This window comes from Mobula hypostoma, chromosome 16 (genome assembly GCF_963921235.1).
Source record: "Mobula hypostoma chromosome 16, sMobHyp1.1, whole genome shotgun sequence".
Lineage (NCBI taxonomy): Eukaryota > Metazoa > Chordata > Chondrichthyes > Myliobatiformes > Myliobatidae > Mobula > Mobula hypostoma.
Window position 1 is genome coordinate 66,088,439 of NC_086112.1, and position 26,282 is coordinate 66,114,720.

Genomic DNA, 26,282 nt, shown 5'->3' on the forward strand with positions numbered 1-26,282 from the left:
GAAATTAATAGAAAATTTGAACCGTTTTTTTTCATCCTGAGCATGGTTAAAACCTAGAATGAGCTGCTTTCAGGAACCAAAAGTATTCTCATGTATTTAAGAACTATTGAGATAAGCATTTAAAACATGACGGAACAAGGGCTCGAAATTGGATTAGTTTAGATAGGTACCTAATGGCTTGCACGGACAGTGTGCGTTGAAAAACTAGTTTATGTGCTGACAATAGACTTTATGTTAAAATTGTCCTTCCATTTAATTGTACAATGAATGTACGCGACACGTATCTACACGATTGCACAACCAAGGAATATTTCATGGTTGGCTAGCTGCCTTAGAGACTGGCGGAAGCTCTTCTTGCCGGCACAAACGTCGGCGAGCACCATGGTCGGCCAGCTAGGATGGCAGCGTGAGTGATGGTAGAACTGCCGAGCGGCTTGTTCCTGATGTAAACAGGTTAGTGTCAGCCGTATAAACCATTCTTCAGACATTAGGTTGTTCCTCGCAGAGCGATGGCGCACGTAAAGCCGAAGAGAAAACGTGGGTGTCACAAATGTTGGGCCACGTGGGGAGTTTGCGCCGGTGTTAATGCTCGGGCCTGGCCCCCCAACTCCAACCCCTTCAGCGCAGCACGTGGGGGTTGGCCACGTTCCCGCGCGAGCGCCCCCCGCCCCCACGGCGCGCGCTCCGAGCCGCTGGGGACAGAGGCGCGCGCACGCTGGTGGCGCGTCCCTGAGTTGTGAGTAAAGATGCTGTCAGCCCGGAGTTGCTGCGAAGTTCATTGCAGATATGCACCTGGTTCGGGACATCACACAAAATCAGAGTTAGTTTTATTGTCACTGAATTGTACAGTGTAACATCATGTGTGGTCAGTGATGGGGAGGCTTGTGCCGATGATGGAACTGGCCGAGTCTATAACCCCCGTGAAGCCTCTGATGATCCTGTGCAGCGGTGCTTTCATACCAGATGGTGATGTAACCAGTCATAATGTACATCTGTAGAAATCTATCGTCTTTGGTAGCATACAAAACCTCCTCAGACTTCTAATGAAGCCTGGCCTCTGGTGTGCCCTTGTCGTGAGTGCATTGTTGTGCTGGGCCCAGGGTACATCATTTGGACGCTGACGCTCAGCGTCTTCAAACTGATCACCCTTTCCACTTCTGACCTCAGTGAGGATTGGTGTGTGGTGTCCAAACTTCCCCTTCCTCAAGTCCACATTCAATTCCTTGGTAATCACAGTTAGATGTTTCCCTTCTTGGGAAGAAGAATATATTCAATGGGATGGATTGCAAGAAGATTCTAAAGGGTTCAGGTTGCATTTTATAGCCAGATCTGACTTCAAATCCTCCATCAGGATTGGATTGGATCTTTTGGTTTGGAAGAAAGAGACCCTTTGTGTCTGTTGCACTAGGGTCACAATCAGGTTTAATGTCGCTGGCATATGCTGTGAAATTTGTTAAATTTGCGCAGCAGTACAATGATAATATAGAATAAAACTGATTTTCAATAAGTATGTATATTAACTAGGTAATTAAATAAGCAGTGCAAAAAAATGAAATAAAAAGTATTGGAAGTGTTCATGGGTTCAATATCCATTCAGAAATTGAATGACAGGGGCGAAAAAGCTACTGGTATTCCTGAATCATTGAGTGCGTGCTGCATTCAATAAGGTTATAATTGATTACCTCATAATTTCAGCAAGGTCTTTCTACTTTTGTACTCAAATCTTCTTGCGATAATGGTTATGGCTCCATTTTCCATTTCAGTTGCCTGGTATACCCAAATAATTTTGAGAGATTCTTCTATAAGGGCAGTCTGCTTTGAGCAACACCATATTTCAGTCTCTCACCATTTAAAATTAAATGCCCTGGCTTTCATTTTTTAAAATCAATGTAGATGACCTTGTGTTTGTCCACGTTGGACTCCATTTGCTGTGCTATTACTCAGTCATTTAACTTGTACTGACATAAAGTCCAAGCTTCAAGCTGAAAGGGGCCAATTTTAAAGGAGATTTTCATGGCAAGTTTTTCACACAGAGTAGTAGATGCCTAGAATCTGCTGCTAGGGGAACTAGTGGAGACAGATGATGTTTATTTAAGAGAAATTTCAGTAGGCCCACGACTAAGCAGGGAGTTGAGGGATATATATCATGTGCAACTGTCCAGATTAAATTGGCATTATGGTTGTTACAGACATCAGGGCCTGAGGGATTTTTTCCTGTGCTATACTGTTCTATGTTCATCTATAAACCTGACAACAAACGTATAACTTGCCTTTTGAGCAACACACATCAAAGTTGCTGGTGAACGCAGCAGGCCAAGCAGCATCTATAGGAAGAGGCGCAGTCGACGTTTCAGGCCGAGACCCTTCGTCCTGACGAAGGGTCTCGGCCTGAAACGTCGACTGCGCCTCTTCCTATAGATGCTGCTTGGCCTGCTGCGTTCACCAGCAACTTTGATGTGTGTTGCTTGAATTTCCAGCATCTGCAGAATTCCTGTTGTTAACATGCCTTTTGAATTAGACAGGCTTGTTCTAGGTGCTCTTGAGGTCGAGAGGAAATCATAAACCAATCCGTGGCTGCTGTGCTTTGTACCATTTGATCAAATGCTGAGATAAAATGGTACTATAAGTTGTACAACTGTCTCTCTCCTCCAGCAACTCCAGTTTGACTTCCGCCACTTGGGCTGTGTGTGGAGTTTGTGAGTTCTCCTGTGACCATGTGCATTTCTTCTGCATGCTTTGGTTTTCTCCCACATCTCGAAGGTATGCTGATTAATTGGTGTAAGCTAATACAAGAGCATTGGCAGAGAAGTGTTGTTAATGGGCATGTGTAAGAGCATGGGTCATAGTTTCTGATAAAGGAGTGGATAAAATGGGTGGATATTTCTGCATGGATGTCCAAGATGATACTGGGCTGATGGCACAGATGATTTGGACTGTGAAGTTAACAAAGTTAGAGGTATATTAAATGATGGTGCAGTGTGTTGGTGCTATTGACTCATCTGTTGATGGTTGTAATGTGTAATTTGTGACCAAGGCCATCCAAATGTAAAGGGATATGCTTGGCCTTGACTTTTTGTCACTGAGTTAAGAACTTGCTTTATATCACCTGAGTTTGAGTGGTTTCCTCATTGGTGCCTGAAGTTTGCCTTTGGAACCTTCACATCATGATTCAAAGTTCAAAGTAAAATTTATTATCAGAGTACATACATGTCACCACATACAACACTGAGGTTCTTTTTCCAGTGGGCATACCTAGCAAATCTATAGAATAGTAACTGTAAACAGGATCAATGAACAACAAACTCTGCAAATGCAAATATAAATAAATAGCGATAAATAACGAGCATGAAATAACAAGATAAAGAGTCCTTGAGGTGAGACCATCGGCTGTGGGAACACCAGAAATAAAATGAGTGTAGTTATTTGTTCAGGAGCCTGATGGTTGAGGGGTAGTAACTGTTCTTGAACCTGGTGGTGCGAGTCCTGAGGCTCTTGTACCTTCTACCTGCATGGCCTGAGTGGTGAGGATCTCTGATAGATGCTGCTTTCTACAGCAATATTTCATGTAGATGTGCTCAATGGTAGGATTTTCTGCTCCAAGGCATTGGTGTTTCCCATACCAGGCCATCATGCAGCCAGTCAGCACACTTTCCACTCTGGATTTGATGTACGCTAACGTTAAGGATGCACACAGCTCCTCTCCCCTCCCCTAATTGGGAAGATCAGATCACAACCTGGTGCATCTAAAACCCTGCTACATGCCTCTGGTGAAGAGTAAACCTGCAACCTCGAGGACAGTGAGGAAATGGTCGGAGGAGGCTTATGAGGCGCTCCAGGGTTGTTTTGAGGTGACAGACTGGCAGACACTCTGTGAGCCACATTGAGAGGATATTGATGGGCTCACAGAGTGCATCACTGATTGCATCAACTTCTGTGTGGACTGCAATGTTCCGACAAGAACTGTCCTTTGTTATTCAAATAACAAGCCATGGGTGACAAAGGACATTAAGGACATCATGAACACTAAAAAGAAGGCGTTTTGAGACGGAAATAGGGAGGAGCTGAGGGCAATATAGAGGGACCTGAAAGCCAGGATCAGGGAGGCTAAAGACAGGTACAGGAGGAAGCTTGAGTGGAAACTCCAGCAGAACAACATGAGAGAGGTCTGGAGTGGGATGAGGACCATCACTGGGTTCCGGCAAACTAGCAACAGAGGAGCTGAAGGCAGTGTGGACAGGGCCAATAAACTTAACCTGTTCTTTAACAGATTTGACATTGTGGCCCCTGCCCATCCCCCACATGAGCCATCTGTTGTCGTCCCCCAACCAACACATATTCCACTCTCCCCTCCTACCCCTCCTCACAGTCCCCCACCCTGCTCTCATGACTATACCCCTTCCCCACACAAAACCACCACGGTGGGCTTCACAGCTGAACAGGTGAGAAGATAGCTGAAATGTCTCAACCCAAGCAAGGCTGCAGGACCGGATGGTGTCAGTACCAGGGTGCTCAAAGCCTGTGCCCCTCAGTTATGTGGAGTACTTCGCCATGTCTTCAACCTGAGCCTGAGGCTCCGGAGGGTTCCTGTGCTATGGAAGACATCCTGCCTCATCCCTGTGCCGAAAACGCCGCGCCCCAGCGGCCTCAATGACTACAGACCGGTGGCATTGACTTCCCACATCATGAAGACCCTGGAGAGACTTGTTCTGGAGCTGCTCCGGCCTATGGTCAGGCCACACTTTGCTCCCCTCCAGTTCGCCTACCAGCCGTGACTAGGAGTTGAGGATGCCATCGTCTACCTGCTGAACCGTGTCTACGCCCACCTGGACAAGCCAGCGAGCACTATGAGGGTCATGTTTTTTTACTTCTCCAGTGCGTTCAACACCATCCGCCCTGCTCTGCTGGGGGAGAAGCTGACAGCGATGCAGGTGGATGCTTCCCTGGTATCATGGATTCTTGATTACCTGACTGGCAGACCACAGTACGTGTGCTTGCAACACTGGGTGTCCGACAGAGTGATCAGCAGCACTGGGGCTCCATAGGGGACTGTCTTGTCTCCCTTTCTCTTCATCATTTACACCTCAGACTTCAACTACTGCACAGAGTCTTGTCATCTTCAGAAGTTTTCTGATGACTCTGCCACAGTTGGATGCATCAGCAAGAGAGATGAGGCTGAGTACAGGGCTACGGTAGGAAAGTTTGTCACATGGTGTGAGCAGAATTATCTGCAACTTAATGTGAAAAAGGCTAAGGAGCTGGTGGTAGACCTGAGGAGAGCTAAGGTACTGGTGACCCCTGTTTCCATCCAGCGGGTCAGTGTGGACATGGTGGAGGATTACAAGTACCTGTGGATATGAATTGACAATAAACTGGACTGGTCAAAGAACACTGAGGCTGTCTACAAGAAGGGTCAGAGCTGTCTCTATTTCCTGAGGAGACTGAGGTCCTTTAACACATCTGCTGGACGATGCTGAGGATGTTCTACGAGTCTGTGGTGGCCAGTGCGATTATGCTTGCTGTTGTGTGCTGGGGCAGCAGGCTGAGGGTAGCAGACACCAACAGAATCAACAAACTCATTCATAAGGCCAATGATGTTGTGGGGATGGAACTGGACTCTCTGATGGTGGTGTCTGAAAAGAGGATGCTGTCCAAGTTGCATGCCATCTTGGATAATGTCTCTCATCCACTACATAATGTACTGGTTGGGCACAGGATTACATTCAGCCAGAGACTCATTCCACTGAGATGCAACACAGAGCGTCATAGGAAGTCATTCCTGCCTGTGGCCATCAAACTTTACAACTCCTCCCTTGGAGGGTCAGACACCCTGAGCCAATAGGCTGGTCCTGGACTTAATTCCTGGCATAATTTACATATTACTATTTAATTATTATGGTTTTATTACTATTTAATTATTTGTGGTGCAACTATAATGAAAACCCGGGATCAATAAAGTATGACTATGACTATGACTGTACATCTTTAGAGGTCTGTCAAGGTTTTTGATGACATGCCAAATCTCCGCAGACTTCTGAGGAATTGGAGGAGCTGTTGTGCTTTCTTTGCAATTATTTTTGTATGCTGTCTCCAGGACAGGTCCTCTGAGATAATGGTATCTAGGAATTTAAAGTTTCTGACCCTCTCCACCTCTGAGCCTCTGATGAGGACTGACTCATGGACCTCTGGTTTCCCTCTCCTGAAGTCTACAGTCAGTTCCTTGGTCTTACTGACATTGAGTGAGAGGTTGTTGTTATTACACCACTCAACCAAATTTTCAATCTCCCTCCTGTATGCTGATTCATCATCGCCTTTGTTACAGCCCACAACAGTGGTGTCATCAGCAAACTTGTATATGGTGTTGGAACTGTACTTAGCCACACAGTTGTAGGTTTAAAACGAAAAGAGCAGGGGGCTAGCCACACATCCCTGTGGTGCACCTGTGCTGATGGAGCTTGTGGAGGAGATGTTTTTGCCAATCTGAACTTACTGGGGCTTTACAAGTGAGGACATCTGGGATCCAATTGTATAAGGTGGTATTGGCCCAGGTCTTGGAGTTTACTGATTAGTTTTGAGGTGTTATTAAATGCTGAGCTGTAATCGATAAAGAGCATCCTGATGTATGCATCTTTGCTGCCCAGGTGTTCCAGGGTTATGTGAAGAGCAAATGAAATGGCATCTGCTGTGGACTAGTTGTTTTGGTAGGCATCCAAGTCTTCACTCAGGCAGGAGCTGATATGTTTCAACACCAGCCCGTCAAAACACTTAATCTCTGTAGATATAAGTGCCACTGGGCGATAGTCATTTAGCCAGGTTACCATGCTCTTCTCGGGCGCTGGTATGACTGAAGCCTGCTTGAAACAGGTGGGTACCACACATTACCGGAGTGAGAGGTTGAAGATATCTGTGAACACACCAGCCAGTTAGTCAACACAGTTCTTCAGTACTCGGCTAGATACTCCATCTGGACTAGATGCTTTCCTTGGATTTTCTCTCTTGAAGGCAAGGAAATCATGCCATCTTCAGATACTGAGACCAAAGGATCATCAGGAGATATAGGGGTGTGCAATGGTTCCTCCCTGTTCTGGTGGTCAACAGGAGCAGAGAAGGCATTGAACTCGTCTGGAAGCAAAGTTCTGCTGTCCCTTATGTCACTAGATTTAAATTTGTAGGATGTTATGGCGTTCAAACCCTCCCACAGCTGTCAAGCATCCCTCGTTGATTCCAGTCTAGTCCAGAATCTCCACATCGCCCATGAGGTGGCTTTCTGGAGATCATACCTGCACCTCTTGTAACATTCTTGATCTCTAGACTTGAATGCTTCTGATCTGGCCCTCAGCAAATTCTGGATTTCATGGTTCATCCGGACATCTGATTGGGGTAAACCCTGAAAGATTTCGTAGAGACACACTCATCTACAGCTGTTTTAATAAAGTCTGTTACGACCCTGGTGTAGTCATTCAGATCCTCAGATGGATGCTTGAACACAGCCCAGTACACTGAATCAAGACGATCGTGTAATCGTTCCTCTGTCTCCTGTGACCACCTCTTAGTTGTCCTGATCTTTGGAGCCTTGCTCTTTAGGCTCTGTCTGTATGCAGGTAGCAAGAGTACAGCCAAATGCCAAAATGTGGTCTCAGGAAAGAATAATAGGCATTCCTTATCGTAGTGTAGCAGTGGTCTAGTGTGTTAGGATCTCTGGTGCAACATGTTATGTGCTGGTGATAACTGGGCAGGTGTTTCTTCAAACTGGCCTGGTTAAAATCACTGTCTGTAATTTGAAGTGCATTGGGATGGGCTGTTCCTTGCCTGCAGACGACGTCATGCAGTTTCATGAGTGCTTGCTTATAATGAGCCACTGGTGGTATATAAACTGTGATCAGGATCACAGATGACAAAAACTCCTATGCTAAGAAAGAGGCTGTGTTAAGAAAGAGGATGTGTTGAAACTTTTGAAAAACATTAAGATAGATAAGTCCGGGGGGCAAGGGAAAAGTTACCACAGGAAACAAGGGAAAAGATTGCTGCACCTTTGGCAGTACTCATGTGTCCTCATAGTGCCAGAGTATTGGAGGGTGGCAAATATTGTTCTTTTGTTCAAGAAAGGTGATGGGCATAGCCCTGTGAATTATAGACCAGTGACACGTAAGTCAGTGGTGACCAAGCTATGGGAGACGATTTTTAGAGACAGTATTTATGAACATTTGGAGAAACATAGTCTGATTAGGGATAATCATCATGGCTTTGTGAGAGTCAGGTGATGCCACATGAGCCTCGTTGAACTCTTTGACGAAGTAAGAAAACATAATGATGAAGGCAGAGCAGTGGATGTGACATAATATGGATTTTTGTTAGGCATTTGACAAGAATCCCCATGGTAGGTTCATTCAGAAAGTTAGGATGTATGGGATCCTGGGAAACTTGGCGGTGTGGATTCAGAATTGGCTTGCCCACAGAAGGTAGAGGATGATAGTCGATGCAACATATTCTGCCTGGAGGTCGGTGATCAGTGGTGCTCCACAGGGATCTGTTCTGGGATCCCTATTCTTTGTGATTTTTATAATAGGCTTGGATGAGGAAATGGAAGGGTGGATTAATGAGTTTGCAGATGACATGAAGGTTTGGTGGTATTGTGGATAGTGTAGAAGGTTGTCAAGGGTTACAGTGGGACATTAATAGGATTCAGAGCTGTGCCAAGACATGGCAGATAGAGTTCAGTCCTGAAAAATATGAAGTGATTCACTTTGGAAGGTCGCATTTGAAGGCAGGATAAAGGGTTAATGGCAGAATTCTGTGGAGGAGCAGAGGGATCTTGTGTTCACATCCATAGACCCCTCAAAGTTGCCACACAAGTTGATATAGGGTGGTTAAGAAGGTGAATTGTGTGTTGGCCTTCATTAGTCGGGATTGAATTCGAGCTGTGAGGTAATGTTGTTCTATAAAACTCTGGTTAAACCACACATAGCTATAGAGTAACGTAGTATGGAAACAGGCCTTTTGGCCCAACTTGTCCAGATTTGGAGGATTGTGTTCAGTTCTGGTGGCCTTATTATAGGAAGGATGTGGAAGCTTTAGGGTGCAGAGGAAATTTACTAGAATGCTGCCTGGATTAGAGGATAGGTTGAGTGAGCTAGGGCTTTTCTGTTTGGACAGAAGAAGAATGAGAGGTGACTTGACAGAGGGGTACAAGATGATAAAGCTGAATAGATCAAGTTAAGTTTTTCCAGGACAGATATGGCTAATACGAGCTGGCTTAATTTAGTGCTTGGTGGAAGATCGGGGCGGCGGGGGGGGGGGGGGGAAATGTCAGAGGCATTTTTTTTTTTACTGAGCTCCACATGCATGGAATTACTACCAGGGCTGTTAGTAAAAGCAGATACTTTAGGGACGTTTGAGAGACTTTTAGATAGTCACATGGATGAAAGAGAAATGGAGGGTTATGTGGGAGGGAGGAGTTTGATTGATCTTGGAGTAGGTTAAAGGGTCAGCATAACATTGTGAGCTGAAGGGCCTGTACTGTGCTGTACTTTTCTATATTCCATGCTATTCCGTCCTGAGTGGATTTTGTTATAGTCTTCACTACTACGTCCTCTGCTCGTGACATTTCATAGGGGTGGAAGGATTGAAATGAAGACTCTCTGAGCAAGTTCTTCATGCCAGATCCACAAGTCTTCATTGAAGTGTGGTGTATGAATCAACATTTTATAACAATTTCATAAGGACATTGAAGGTGTCCCAAGCCAATATATTAATAGTGAGATTGCAGGCCTGATTCAGTTAGCTGCAAGAGCAGCCTTTGAAATTTTGATTAAATGAGTTCTGTTGTTTTTGGTCTTTACATGACCACTGCAGACCATCATGAGCAAAACACCGCAAGGCATTTCTCAGGATTGTTATTCAATGAGTTTAACTAAAGCCAGTTGGGAATATTTAGGGTAAATGACTAACAGCTTGGTAAAAGAATTAAGAGATAGCTTTAAAAAAGGAGCGGGGTTGTAAGGTGTGGGGAGAAATTTCCCTGCCATAGCAGCTGAGATCTCCCAGTGGCCAGCTGTTTTAATTTCATTCCTAATCCAATACCAACATGTCTGTCCAAATCTCCTCTGCCAGATTGAAGGTAAATGCAAATTAGAAAAATAGCACCACTAATTTCATCCAGGCAAATTTCCAACTTGATGGCATGAAAATCAAGTTCTTAAACTTACAGTAACTTTGCAACTTCACCTACAGCCCAGATTCGGCTGGCCAGCATCACATCACTGTACCATCTCCTTCTTCTCCCCCACCATCTCCACGTCCCCATCATCCACACACTTCTCCCACCTCCCTCCCTTTATTCTGTGCTCCACCATCTCCTGAAAGATTCCATCCTCTTCACCGCTTGTCACTTTCACCTATTACCTCCCAGCTTCTGACATCATTTCCACTTCTCCCTTTCTCATTTGCTTATCACCCCTCCCACTCCAACTGAATCCACCTATCACCTGCCAGCTCTTGCTCCACCTTTTTATACTTGCTCTTCACAAACCTTTTCTCCGCAGTCCAGATGAACAGTCTCAACCTGAAATGTCAACTGCATATTTCCCTCCTTAGATGCTGCCTGACTTACTATGTTCTTTCTCTTTGTTGCTCCAGAGTTATGGCATCTGCAGTGTCTTGTGTATCCATCTGAAATACCCTTTCTCACTTGAAGTCTTTTTCTAGTGTTTTGATATCATGTTCAAATCATCCTTCCACAATTATATCTCCCCCACTAATCCCTGTTCAATATGTCAGTGTAACTTTTGGTTCGGCTAGCAGCTTAATCTAGGGGATGGTAGACGCCCACCCCCCCCCCCCAGCCCGTCCAAACTTAAGAAATCTCGTTTGGGTGGATGCTGCATGATGTTTCCCCTGTTACAAGTCAGAACCACAAAATAACAAACAGTACACAATACGCGATTAAACAATTGAGCTTTATAATTCTTAATTTGACTATATGGTGAGTAAAGAAACAAAAAAAAGATAAAGACCTATTCTCATGAAACATTCTAATGTGCAAACGTTGGAGCTCACTGATAAGCCGTTCGTCCACCACCAACCTCCTCCGATCGTCACTGACGTTTGGACCCTTGCTCCAAGTCCAGTCCGTCCGACGGTCTACCAACTCTCCATCCACGTCTTCTCTCCTCATCCCACCCCCTGGCAAAAAAACACGAATTCCCGGCTCCCAGACGCACAAGAAAGAACAACATCCTGCTCATTGGCTAACATGCCCTGTTATCTCTAGTCATAACCCAAACATTGCTGCTACAGAGAAACCATTACCTCAACAGTGGAACATTACAGAGAGGCCATTACATTAGCAGTGAAACCTTACGGCATGTTACATCAGTTTCTATTTTCTGAGTAGGGGAACTGTTGAAGACAGAAGTCCAGTTTATTTCACATACGTCGTGACATTTGTTGTTTTGCAGCAGCAGTACATTGTAATGTGTAGTAATAAAAGCTATAAATTAAATAAGTACATATGCTACCATGCAAAAGTCTTGGTCTTAGGCACATATATACAGCAGTATGCAAAAGTTTGGGCGCCCCTGGTCAAAATTTCTGTTACTGTGAAGAGTTAAGTGAGTAGAAGATGAACTGATCTCCAAAAGTCAAAGTTAAAGATGAAACATTCTTTTCAACATTTTAAGCAAGATTATTATTTTTGTCTTGTACAATTTTAGAGTGGGGGAAAAAGGAAAGGAGCCTCATGCAAAAGTTTGGGCACCCCAGGAGATATGAGCTCTCAGATAACTTTTACCAAGGTCTCAGACCTTAATTAGCTTGTTAGGGCTATGGCTTGTTCACAGTCATCGTTAGGAAAGGCCAGGTGATGCAAATTTCAGAGCTTTCTAAATACCCTGACTCCTCAAACCTTGTCCCAACAATCAGCAGCCATGGGCTCCTCTAAGCAGCGGCCTAGCACTTTGAAAATTAAAATAAATGATGCCCATAAAGCAGGAGAAGGCTATAAGAAGATAGCAAAGTGTTTTCAAGTAGCCATTTTCTCAGTTCGTAATGTAATTAAAAATGACAGTTAACAGGAACGGTGGAGATCTAGTTGATGTCTGGAAGACCAAGAAAACTTTCCGAGAGAACTGCTCGTAGGATTGCTAGAAAGGCAAATCAAAACCCCCGTTTGACTGCAAAAGACTTTCAGGAAGATTTAGCAGACTCTGGAGTGGTGGTGCACTGTTCTACTGTGCAGCAACACTTGCACAAATATGACCTTCATGGAAGAGTCATCAGAAGAAAACCTTTCCTGCATCCTCACCACAAAATTCAGTGTCAGAAGTTTGCAAAGGAACTTCTAAACAAGCCTGATGCATTTTGGAAACAAGTCCTGTGGACTGATGAAGTTAAAATAGAACTTTTTGGCTACAATGAGCAAAGGTATGTTTGGAGAAAAAAGGGTGCAGAATTTCATGAAAAGAACACCTCTCCAACTGTTAAGCATGGGGGTGGATCGATTCATGCTTTGGGTTTGTGTTGCAGCCAACATTTCACTGGTAGAAGGAAGAATAAATTCAATTAAATACTGTACCAGCAAATTCTGGAAGCACACATCACACTGTCTGTAAAAAAGCTGAAGATGAAAAGAGGATGGCTTCTACAACAGGATAATGATCCTAAACACACCTCAAAATCCACAATGGACAACCTCAAGAGGCGCAAGCTGAAGGTTTTGCCATGGCCCTCATAGTTCCCTGACCGAAACATCATCAAAAATCTGTGGATAGACCTCAAAAGAGCAGTGCATGCAAGACAGCCCAAGAATCTCACAGAACGAAAAGCCTTTCACAAGGAAGAATGGGTGAATATCCCCCAAACAAGAATTACAAGACTCTTAGCTGGCTACAGAAAGCGTTTACAAGCTGTGATACTTGCCAAAGGGGGTGTTACTAAGTACTGACCATAAGGGTGCCCAAACTTTTACTTTGGGTTCTTTTCAGTTTTTGTTATTTTGAAACTGTAAAAGATAGAAATAAAAAAGTAATCTGCTTAAAATATTAAAGAAATGTGTCATCTTTAACTTTATGCCTTTTGGAAATCAGGTCATCTTTTACTTGCTTAGCTATTCATAGTAACAGAGATTTTGACTGGGGTGCCCAAACTTTTGCATGCCACTGTATAGCTAGGTTGCCGAAGGCTTTTGCACAGTGCTGTATATTATGTCTTTCCAGTTACCAAATAACACTGAACACTACTGAGTAAGAGCCTTTTTGCCCGCACCTCATGAGTTCCATGCCTGCCACGACGTTGGGCTCTTCTTCTGTTGCCTCTGACTCTGAGTCCACTTCTTTGACAAGGATTGCACTCCCTGAGCTGATGACCTCTTCTCCCATCTTCAACCCTCCTCCTCTTCTTAGACACTCCATTCTAGTTCTCTGCCAGCTCTGAATCTTTTCCTCTCTAATTGTCGATAAGACATCAACCGTCTTGATTTCAACACTCCTCTCTCCTCCTCAAATCTGATCCATAGAACCATAGAAACTACAGCACAGAAACAGGCCTTTTGGCCCTTCTTGGCTGTGCCAAACCATTTTCTGCCTAGTTCCACCGAGCCGCACACGGACCATATCCCTCCATACACCTCCCATCCATGTATCTGTCCAATTTATTCTTAAGTGTTAAAAAAGAACCCGCATTTACCACCTCGTCTGGCTGCTCATTCCATACTCCCACCACTCTCTGTGTGAAGAAGCCCCCCCTAATGTTCCCTTTAAACTTTTCCCCCCTCACCCTTAACCCATGTCCTCTTTTTTTTCTCCCCTTGCCTCAGTGGAAAAAGCCTGCTTGCATTCACTCTATCTATACCCATCATAATTTTATCTACCTCTATCAAATCTGCCCTCATTCTTCTACGCTTCAGGGAATAAAGTCCTAACCTATTCAACCTTTCTCTGTAACTGAGTTTCTTAAGTCCCGGCAACATCCTTGTAAACCTTCTCTGCACTCTTTCAACCTTATTTATATCCTTCCTGTAATTTGGTGACCAAAACTGAACACAATACTCCAGATTCGGCCTCACCAATGCCTTATACAACCTCATCATAACATTCCAGCTCTTATACTCAATACTTCGATTAATAAAGGCCAATGTACCAAAAGCTCTCTTTACGACCCTATCTACCTGTGACGCCACTTTTAGGGAATTTTGTATCTGTATTCCCAGATCCCTCTGTTCCACTGCACTCCTCAGTGCCTTACCATTAACCTGTATGTTCTACCTTGGTTTGTCCTTCCAACGTGCAATACCTCACACTTGTCTGTATTAAACTCCATCTGCCATTTTTCAGCCCATTTTTCCAGCTGGTCCAAGTCTACCTCTCCATGTATACCTAGCGACTGAATTTTCCTAACTAACCTCCCATGCGGGACCTTGTCAAAGGCCTTACTAAAGTCCATGTAGACAACATCCACTGCCTTCCCTTCATCCACTTTCCTGGTAACCTCCTCGAAAAACTCCAATAGATTGGTCAAACATGACCTACCACGCACAAAGCCATGTTGACTCTCCCTAATAAGTCCCTGTCTATCCAAATGCTTGTAGACTCTGTCTCTTAGTATTCCCTCCAATAACTTACCTACTACTGACGTTAAACTTACCGGCCTATAATTTCCTGGATTACTTTTCGATCCTTTTTTAAACAACGGATCAACATGAGCCACTCTCCAATCCTCCAGCACCTCAACCTGTAGACAGCGACATTTTAAATATTTGTGCCAGGGTCCCTGCAATTTCAACACTAGTCTCCTTCAAGGTCCGAGGGAACACCCTGTCAGGTCCCGGGGATTTATCCACTTTAACTTTCCTCAAGACAGCAAGGACCTCCTCCTTTTTGATCTGTACAGTTTCCATGATCTCACTACTTGTTTCCCTTAATTCCATAGACTTCATGCCAGTTTCCTTAGTAAATACAGATGCAAAAAACCTATTTAAGATCTCCCCCATTTCCTTTGGTTTCGCACATAGCCGACCAGTCTGATCTTCAAGAGGACCAATTTTATCCCTTACAATCCTTTTGGTCTTAATATACCTGTAAAAGCTCTTTGGATTATCCTTCGCTTTGACTGCCAAGGCAACCTCATGTCTTTTTTTAGCCCTCCTGATTTCTTTCTTAAGTATTTTCTTGCACTTCTTATACTCCTCAAGCACCTTATTTACTCCCTGCTTCCTATACATGTCATACAACTCCCTCTTCTTCTTTATCAGAATTGCAATATCCCTTGAGAACTAAGGTTCCTTATTCCTATTCACTTTGCCTTTAATCCTGACAGGAACATACAAATTCTGCACTCTCAAAATTTCTCCTTTGAAGGCTTCCCACCTACCGATCACATTCTTGCCAGAGAACAACCTGTCCCAATCCATGCTTTTTAGATCCTTTCTCATTTCTTCAAATTTGGCCTTCTTCCAGTTAAGAACCTCAACCCTAGGACCAGATCTGTCCTTGTCCATGATCAAGTTGAAACTAATGGTGTTATGATCACTGGAACCAAAGTGCTCCCCTACACAGACTTCTGTCACTTGTCCTAACTCTTTTCCTAACAGGAGATCCAATATTGCATTCCCTCTAGTTGGTCCCTCTATATATTGATTTAGAAAACTTTCCTGAACACATTTTACAAACTCAAAACCATCTAGACCCCTAACAGTGTGGGAGTCCCAATCAATATATGGAAAATTAAAATCCCCTACCACCACAACTTTATGTTTCCTGCAGTTGCCCGCTATCTCTCTGCAGATTTGCTCTTCCAAGTCTCGTTGACTATTGGGTGGTCTGTAATACAATCCCACTAATGTGGCCATACCTTTCCTGTTTCTCAGCTCCACCCATAAGGACTCAGTAGACATGCCCTCTAATCTGTCCTGCCTGAGCACTGCTGTAATATTTTCCCTAACAAGCAATGCTACTCCCCCACCTTTCATTCCTCTGCCTGGAACACATCTGAAACATCGGAACCCTGGAATATTAAGCTGCCAGTTCTGCCCCTCCTGTAGCCAAGTTTCACTAATTGCTATAATGTCATAATTCCACGTGTCAATCCACGCCCTCAACTCATCCGCCTTCCCCGCAATACTCCTAGCATTGAAATATATACACCTCAGAAGATTTTTACCACCACTCAACCTTTCTATTAGCGGATTTGCTTGAACTTTTAACATCATTTATTTTCACCCCAGCCACACTGTCAGCTCTGGCACTCTGGTTCCCATCCCCCTGCAAATCTAGTTGAAAGCCTCCCCAATAGCACTAACAAACCTCCCTGAAAGGATATTGGTACCCCTGTAGTTCAAGTGTAACCTGTCTCTCTTGTGCAGGTCCCACCTGCCCCAGAAGAGGTCCCAATAATCCTGAAATCTGAAACCCTGCCCCCTACACCAGTTCCTCAGCCACTTGTTCATCCTCCAGAGCATCCTATTCCTCCCCTCACTGGCATGTAGCACAGCAATCCTGAGATTACCACCCTCGAGGTCCTGCTTTTCAACTTCCTACCAAGCTCTCTATACTCACTCTCCAGGACCTCCTCACTCTTCCTTGCTATGTCATTGGTACCGATGTGCACCACGACATCTGGCTGATCACCCTCCCACTTCAGAATGTCATGCAATCGATCAGAGACATCCTTGATCCTGGCACCTGGGAGGCAACAAACCATCCTGGATTCTCTGTCACGACCACAGAACCTCCTATCTGCACCTCTAACTATCGAGTCCCCTATCACTACCACTGTCCTCTTTTTTTTCCCCCCTCCCTTCTGCACTGCAGAGCCAGACTCAGTGCCAGAGATCCGGCTACTGCAGCTTGTCCCAGGTAAGTCATCCCCCCCCCCAACAGTATCCAATGTGGTATACTTGTTGTTGAGGGGAATGGCTACAGGGGAACCCTGCTCTGCCTGCCCTTTCCTCTTCCCTTGCCTGACAGTGACCCAATTTCCCGTCCTCTGCTCCTTTGGCATAACTACCTCCCTGTAGCTACTATCTATAATCTCCTCATTCTCCCGAATGATCCGCAGGTCATCCAGCTCCTGCTCCAGTTCCCTAACGCGGTTTGTCAGCAGCTGCAGCTGGATGCACTTCTTGCAGTTGTCGTTGTCAGGGACATTGGAGGGCTCCCTGACTTCCCACATCCTGCAAGAGGAGCATTCCAACATCCTGCCTGGCATTCCCTCTGCACTGAATAATCTGAACAAAAAACTTACCGGAACCTACCCTGGCCTCTGCCTGTTCTCACCGAAGCCTGTTGAGCCAAAGCCGTCCCACTCTGACTCAGTCCACTCCGATGATGGCCGCTGTATATGGTGTTCTGCTTTTTAAACCTTGGCGTGCTATGTCACGCGCCTGCACAGATGAACTCCCTTCCAAATGAACTGCCCTCCACACTCTCTACACCAATCCCAACCTTACTATCAAACCCACAGACAAAGGGGGTGTTGTAGTTTCGCGCACTGACCTCTACTTTGCTGAGACTAGGTGGCAACTCTCGGACACCTCCTCATATCCACCCCTTGGGAAGGATCCCACTCTACATCATTAGAAAACTGTCTCCAACACCATTACTGACCTCATCCACTCTAGAGAACTTCCAACCATAGAACCATAGAACACTGCAGCACAGAAACAGGCCTTTTGGCCCTTTGTGGCTGTGCCGAACCATTTTTCTGCCTAGTCCTACTGACCTGCACCCGGACCATATACCTCCATACACTTCTCCTCCATGTACCTGTCCAAGTTTTTCTTAAATTTAAAAGTGAGCCCACATTTACCACTTCATCTGGCAGTTCATTCCACACTCCCATCACTCTCTGTGTGAAGAAGACCCCCCCCCCATGTTCCCTTTAAACTTTTCCCCCTTCACCCTTAACCCATGTCCTCTGTTTTTTTTCCCACCTAGCCTCAGTGGAAAAAGCCTGCTTGCATTCACTCTATCTATACCCATCATAATTTTATAACCCTCTATCAAATCTCCCCTCATTCTTCTACACTCCAGGGAATAAGTCCTAACCTATTCAACCTTTCTCTGTAACTCAGCTTCTCAAGTCCCGGCAACATCCTGGTAAACCTTCTCTGCGCTCTCTCAACCTTATTAATATCCTTCCTGTAATTTGGTGACCAAAACTGCACAGAATATTCCAGATTCAGCCTCACCAATGCCTTGTACAACCTCACCATAACATTACAATTCTTATACTCAATATATTCGGAGAAGGAAGTCTGAGAATCGGAGCGGGAGTGCAGAGGAAGCCATTTTTGAATTTTTCTTTTTTTTTTCCATCGGCGTTCAGAGAGGCGGGACTGCGCAGGCGTGTGTCGTCAGGCAGTGAAGCGCGGAAGATTTAAAAGGAACACAGACTCATACAGCGGGCAGCGTAGTTTGCGGGTGGCAGAGTGAGCCGGGAACAGAGTGAAGGCTTAAGGGCTTCGGCTCAACGGGCTTAGACAGAAACGGGCGAGGGTTTGGTATTCATTTTTTGTTGTTATTTGAGGAGAGGGGAAGTATGAGTGTGAGGGCAGCTTGTTGTTCTCGGTGCCAGATGTGGGAGGTCATGGAGTCTCCAGGCCTCCCGGATGTCCATATCTGCGCCAGGTGCGGCGAAATGCAGCTCCTAAGAGACCGCGTTAGGGAACTGGAGCTGCAGCTCGATGACCTTTGTTTTGTCAGGGAGAGTGAGGAGTTGATAGAGAGGAGTTACAGGCAGGTGGTCACACCGGGGTCACAGGAGTCAGACAAGTGGGTCACGGCTAGGAGGGGGAAGAGGAAGAGTCAGGTAATAGAGAGTACCCCAGTGGCTGTGACCCTTGACAATAGGTACTCGTGTCTGAGTACTGTTGGGGGGACAGCTTACCCGGGGGAAGCGACAGTGGCCGTGCCTCCGGCACATGGTCCGGCCCTGTAGCTCAGAAGGGTAGGGAAAGGAAGAGGAGGGCAGTAGTAATAGGGGACTTGATAGTAAGGGGGTCAGATAGGCGATTCTGTGGATGCAGTCCGGAGACCTGGATGGTAGTTTGCCTCCCTGGAGCCAGGGTCTGGGATATTACTGATCGCGCCCAAGATATCCTGAAGTGGGAGGGTGAGGAGCCAGAGGTCGTGGTACATATAGGTACCAACGACATAGGTGGGAAAAGGGGAGAGGTCCTGAAAGGAGAATATAGGGAGTTAGGAAGGGAGTTGAGATAAAGGACTGCAAAGGTAGTAATCTCGGGATTACTGCCTGTGCGAACCGACAGTGAGAGTAAGTATGCAGTGAGGTGGAGGATAAATGCGTGGCTGAGGGATTGGAGCAGGGATCAGGGATTCAAGTTTTTGGATCATTGGGACCTCTTTTGGTGCAGGTGTGACCTGTACAAAAGGGACGGGTTACACTTGAATCCTAGGGGGACCAATATCCTGGCGGGGAGATTTGCGAGGGCGACTGAGGTGACTTTAAACTAGAATGGTTGAGGGGTGGGAATCAAATTAAAGCGACTAGGAGAGAGGAGGTTAGTTCACAACAGGGGGCTGGGAACAAATGCAGAGAGACAGAGGGGTGTAAAATGAGGGTAGAAACAAAAAGTAGTAAGGTGAAAAGTAAAAGTGGCAGGCCGGCAAATCCAGGGCAAAAATCAAAAAGGGCCACTTTTCAACATAATTGTATAAGGTCTAAGAGTGTTGTAAAAGCAAGCCTGAAGGCTTTGTGTGTCAATGCAAGGAGCATTCGTAACAAGGTGGATGAATTAAAAGTGCAGATTGTTATTAATGAATATGATATAGTTGGGATCACAGAGACATGGCTCCAGGGTGACCAAGGATGGGAGCTCAACATTCAGGGATATTCAATATTCAGGAGGGATAGACATGAAAGAAATGGAGGTGGGGGTAGCATTGCTGGTTAGAGAGGAGATTAACACAATAGAAAGGAAGGACATTAGCCGGGAAGATGTGGAATCGATATGGGTAGAGCTGCATAACACTAAGGGGCAGAAGACGCTGGTGGGAGTTATGTACAGGCCACCTAACAGTAGTAGTGAGGTTGGGGATGGCATTAAACAGGAAATTAGAAATGCGTGCAATAAAGGAACAGCAGTTATAATGGGTGACTTCAATCTACATATAGGTTGGGTGAACCAAATTGGTAAGGGTGCTGAGGAAGAGGATTTCTTGGAATGTATGCGGGATGGTTTTTTGAACCAACATGTCGAGGAACCAACCAGAGAGCAGGCCATTCTAGACTGAGTATTGAGCAATGAGGAAGGGTTAATTAGCAATCTTGTCGTGAGACGCCCCTTTGGTAAGAGTGACCATAGTATGGTGGAATTCTTCATTAAGATGGAGAGTGACATAGTTAATTCAGAAACAAAGGTTCTGACCTTAAAGAAGGGTAACTTTGAAGGTATGAGACGTGAATTACCTAAGATAGACTGACAAATGATACTTAAAGGGTTGACGGTGGATATGCAATGGGAAGCATTTAAAGATTGCATGGATGAACTACAACAATTGTTCATCCCAATTTGGCAGAAGAATAAACCAGGGAAGGTAGTGGCTGACAAGGGAAATTAGGGACGGTATCAATTCCAAAGAAGAAACATACAAATTAGCCAGAAAAAGCGGCTCACCTGAGGACTGGGAGAAATTCAGAGTCCAGCAGAGGAGGACAAAGGGCTTAATTAGGAAAGGGAAAAAAGATTATGAGAGAAAACTGGCAGGGAACATAAAAACTGACTGTAAAAGCTTTTATAGATACTTGAAAAGAAAAAGATTGGTTAAGACAAATGTAGGTCCCTTACAGTCAGAAACAGGTGAATTGATCATGGGGAACAAGGACATGGCAGACCAATTGAATAACTACTTTGGTTCTGTCTTCACTGAGGAGGACATAAATAATCTTACGGAAATAGGAAGGGACCGAGGGTCTAGTGAGATGGAGGAACTGAGGGAAATACTTGTTAGTAGGGAAGTGGTGTTACATAAATTGAAGGGATTAAAGGCAGATAAATCCCCAGGGCCAGATGGTCTGCATCCCAGAGTGCTTAAGGAAGTAGCCCAAGAAATAGTGGATGCACTAGTGATAATTTTTCAAAACTCTTTAGATTCTGGACTAGTTCCTGAGGATTGGAGGGTGGCTAATGTAACCCCCCTTTTTAAAAAAGGAGGGAGAGAGAAACCGGGGAATTATAGACCGGTTAGCCTAACATAGGTGGTGGGGAAAATGCTAGAGTCAGTTATCAAAGATGTGATAACAGCACATTTGGAAAGCAATGAAATGATCGGACAAAGTCAGCATGGATTTGTGAAAGGAAAATCATGTCTGACGAATCTCATAGAATTTTTTGAGGATGTAACTAGTGGAGTGGATAGGGGAGAACCAGTGGATGTGGTATATTTGGATTTTCAAAAGGCTTTTGACAAGGTCCCACACAGGAGATTAGTGTGTAAACTTAAAGCACACGGTATTGGAGGTATGGTATTGAGGATAAAGAATTGGTTGGTAGACAGGAAGCAAAAAGTGGGAATAAACGGGACCTTTTCAGAATGGCAGACAGTGACTAGTGGGGTATCACAAGGCTCAGTGCTGGGACCCCAGTTGTTTACAATATATATTAATGACTTAGACGAGGGAATTAAATGCAGCATCTCCAAGTTTGCGGATGACACGAAGCTGGGTAGCCGTGTTAGCTGTGAGGAGGATGCAGGGTGACTTGGATAGGTTAGGTGAGTGGGCAAATTCATGGCAGATGCAATTTAATGTGGATAAATGTGAGGTTATCCACTTTGGTGGCAAAAACAGGAAAACAGATTATTATCTGAATGGTGGCCGATTAGGAAAAGGGGAGGTGCAACGAGACCTGGGTGTCATTATACACCAGTCATTGAAAGTGGGCATGCAGGTACAGCAGGCGGTGAAAAAGGCGAACGGTATGCTGGCATTCATAGCAAGAGGATTCGAGTACAGGAGCAGGGAGATACTACTGCAGTTGTACAAGGCCTTGGTGAGACCACACCTGGAGTATTGTGTGCAGTTTTGGTCCCCTAGTCTGAGGAAAGGCATCCTTGCCATAGAGGGAGTACAAAGAAGGTTCACCAGATTGATTCCTGGGATGGCAGGACTTTCATATGATGAAAGACTGGATCGACTAGGCTTATACTCGCGGAATTTAGAAGATTGAGGGGGCATCTTATTGAAACGTATAAAATCCTAAAGAGTTTGGACAGACTAGATGCAGGAGGATTGTTCCTAACGTTGGGGAAGTCCATAACGAGGGGTCACAGTCTGAGGATAAAGGGGAAGCCTTTTAGGACTGAGATGAGGAAAAGCTTCTTCACACAGAGAGTGGTGAATCTGTGGAATTCTCTGCCACAGGAAACAGTTGAGGCAGTTAAATATGCTTTGCGCATTTGGTTTCAATTCAGAAAATTTTTTGATCTTAATCAATTCGGATTAGCGATTCCTATTTTAGGTAACATATTTTTTCCTCCCTCTTTTACGGATCGCGCTTTTCAAACTTGGAAGACTGAGGGTATTTTACGGTTTTTGGATTTATTTTTAGATGGTTCCCTTATGTCTTTTGAACAATTATCTAATAAATATAACTTATCAAGAATACATTTTTTTAGATATTTACAAGTTAGAAATTTCCTAAGTACTATACTTTCTTCCTTTCCAATGCTTCCTCCTACATATATTTTAGATTCGATAATTAACCTTAATCCATGTCAGAAAGGTGCATCGGCTATGATTTATAATATTATTATGAAACTTAGGAAAGCTCCATTTGATAAGATTAGGGTAGATTGGGAACAGGAATTGGGGCTTACCATTTCTGTGGATGATTGGGGGCAGATTTTACAATTAGTTAATACTTCCTCTATTTGTGCTAAACATTCCCTAATTCAATTTAAAGTGGTTCATAGAGCACATATGTCCAAAGATAAGTTAGCGCGTTTTTACTCGCATATTAATCCTTTTTGTGATAGATGTTCGGGGCAGATAGCCTCTTTAACTCATATGTTTTGGTCTTGCCCTACTTTGGAAACTTTTTGGAGAGATATTTTTAATATTATTTCTAAGGTATTAAATATAGATATCTCTCCTCACCCTATTACTGCTATCTTTGGACTACCTAAAATCTCTAGTAATCTTTCCCCTTCAGCCCGTAGAATGATTGCATTTCTTACTTTAATGGCGAAAAGATGTATTTTACAACATTGGAAAGAGCTTAAGCTCCAACTACCTTTTTTTGGTTCTCTCAGACGATTTTATGTTTGAATCTGGAGAAAATTAGAAGTAACCTTTATGATTCTTCATTTAAATTTGAACAGATTTGGGGACCTTTTATTCGATATTTTCATTTAATGTAATATATACCCTTCTTGTTTTTTTTTCACTGTTTTTAATGGAGGTCGGGATTGAGGACGTGATTTTAAGTTTAACTCTGTTTGGTTTCAAGTTAGCCCATTGCTTTGCTTTGCTTTTAGTTAGTTGCACGGTGGGTTTTTTTTTGGTTTTTTTTTTCTTTTTTTTCTATTGATATATATAAAATTTAGTATACTATTATGTTATCTTGGTTTCTTATGTTTAAATTACATTGTTTGTAGTATTTTTTTTGGTATTGATACCTTCTGGAATTTTATTATAGTTTAACATTGTATTAATGTTTATATGGCTTACCTTTTTGTATACTTATTCAATAAAAAGATTTAAAAAGGGAACAGTTGAGGCCAGTTCATTGGCTATATTTAAGTGGGAGTTAGATATGGCCCTTGTGGCTAAAGGGATCGGGGGTATGGAGAGAAGGCAGGTACAGGGTTCTGAGTTGGATGATCAGCCGTGATCATACTGAATGACGATGCAGGCTCGAAGGGCCGAATGGCCTACTCCTGCACCTATTTTCTATGTTTCTATACTCAATACTATGATTAATAAAGGCCAATGTACCAAAAGCTCTCTTTATGACCCTATCTACCTGTGACGCCACTTTTAGGGAATTTTGTATCTGTATTCCCAGATCCCTCTGCTACTGAACTCCTCAGTGCCTTACCATTTACCTTGTATGTTCTACCTTGGTTTGTCCTTCCAAAGTGTAATACTTCACTTTGTATTAAAACTGTATTAAAACTCCATCTGCCATTTTTCCGCCCATTTTTCCAGCTGGTCCAAATCCCTCTACAAGCTTTGAAAACCTTCCTCACTGTCCACTACACCTCCAGGCTTTGTATCATCAACAAATTTGCTGATCCAATTTACCACATTATCATCCAGATCATTGGTATAGATGACAAATAACAATGGACCCAGCACTGATCCCTGTGGCACACCACTATTACCAAACTCATAGTTCCCTTACCCCACACTGCCGCTTCTACCTCCTACCCAAGATCCACAAACCAGACTGTCTGGGTAAGCCTATTGTCTCTGCCTGATCCTGCCCTATTGAACTGGAGTCCTCATATCTTGATTTCATTCTATCGCCTTAGTTCAGTCCCTTCCCACCTACATCCGCGACACTTCTCATCCCCTTGATCTCAGCAACTTTTAATTCCCTGGCTGTGACTGCTTCATCTTTACCATGGACGTTCAGTCCCTATACACTTCCTCCCCCATCGAGAAGACCTCAAAGCTCTGGGCTTCTTTCTTGACAAAAGAACCTCCACCACCCTTCTCCGTCTGGCACAACTGGTCATCACCCTGAACAATTGTTCCTTCTGCTCCTCCCATTTTCTCCAAACTCAAGTTGTAGCCATGGATATTCACATGGACCCAAGCTATGCCTGCCTCTTCAGTGGCTAAGTAGAACAGTCTATACTTGAAGCCTTCCCTGGCTATACTCCACTACTCTCTCTCCACTACATTGATGACTGCATTCGTGCTACTTCATGCACCCATGCTGCACAAGGCAATTTTATCAACTTTGCCTCTATCTTCCACACTGCCCTTAGTTTTATTTGGCTCGTCTCTAGCACCTCGCTTCCCTTTCTTGATCTCTGTCCACGTCTCTGGTCTACCCACATCTTTTATAAACTTATTGATTTCCGTGGTTATCTCGAGTACGCTCTTCCCACTCTATCTCCTGTAAAAACAGGGTTCCCCCCTCTCTCTACTATTTATGTTACCCTCATCCCCATCTCCTCCATTTCACATACATCTGTGCTCACCCCATTGTCCCACCACCATAATAGAGAGAGTCCTTGGCCTTGCCCATCAGCCTCTGCATTAAACACACTATCCTCTGCAACTTCTGCCATCTCTAAAGGGATCCTACCCCTAAACATATCTTTACCTTCCTCCGCCTCCTCCCCCCCCCACTTTCCCTGAGGATTGCTCCCTCTACAATTCCCGTGACAATTTGTCCCTCCTGGTACTGGCACTTTCCCTGCAATTGGCCTAAGTGCTACACCTGCTGATACACCTATCTCTTTCTCACCTCCATTTAGAGTCCCAAATAGTCCTTCCTGGTTGAAGGAACACTTCACCTGCAAATCTGCTGGGGTTGTCAATTGTGTCCAGTGCTCCCGATGAGACCCCCTCTACATGGTGAAATCCTTTGTAAATCGGGGGACTGCTTTGCCAAGGACCTCCGCAACATCTGCCACAAACAGGACTTCCTGATGGCCGAACGTTTTAGTTCTGATTCCCATTCCGTTCCGATGTGTTAATCCATGGGTGGAGGAGCAACATTTTATTTTCCATCTGGGTACCCTACAACCTGAACAAATTCCCCCCCTCACCTGTATTTCCTACTCTGACCTTTTACTACTTCTCATTTGTCTATTACTTCCCCTGGGTCCCCTCCTTCTCTTTCTCCTATTGACCACACTCTCCTTCAGATTCTTTTTTCTCCACCCTTGACCTTTCCCAACCACCTGGCTTCACTTATCACCTTCTAGCTAGACTCTTTCCCCTCCCCCCATCTTTTTATTCAGGCATTTTCCTCCTTCTCAGTCCGAAACATCGGTTGCTTACTCTTCTCCATAGATGCTACCTGACCTGCTGAGTTCCTCCAGCATTATGTGTGTGTTACAAAGCTAAGTACTCTTATTTCTGTTTCCCAACAACTTTCCTATTTTAACCAATAGTATGTGAAAAAGTCTTAGGCACCCTAGCTATATAATATGTGCTTAAAACTTTTGCATAGTATATATATAACAAAATTAAATAAGTAGTGCAAAAGGAGGGGGGGGGGAATACTGAGGAAGTGTTCATGGGTTCATTGTCTGTTCAGAAATCTGACGGTAGAGGGGAAGGAACTGTTCCTGAAACTTTGAGTGTCTCTC

At 44.3% G+C, this 26,282-nt stretch overlaps 1 protein-coding gene across 1 annotated transcript in view; it reads left to right on the forward strand.

Annotated features, from left to right (window-relative positions):
* The first annotated feature begins 388 nt into the window (after positions 1-388).
* The window catches only part of zcchc7 (zinc finger, CCHC domain containing 7), a 257,531-nt gene continuing 231,637 nt past the window's right edge, over positions 389-26,282 (forward strand). The window contains exon 1 of the mRNA XM_063069052.1: positions 389-453. The gene's annotated coding sequence lies outside the window, so the exon portion shown is untranslated. The remainder of the gene's footprint in view (positions 454-26,282) is intronic.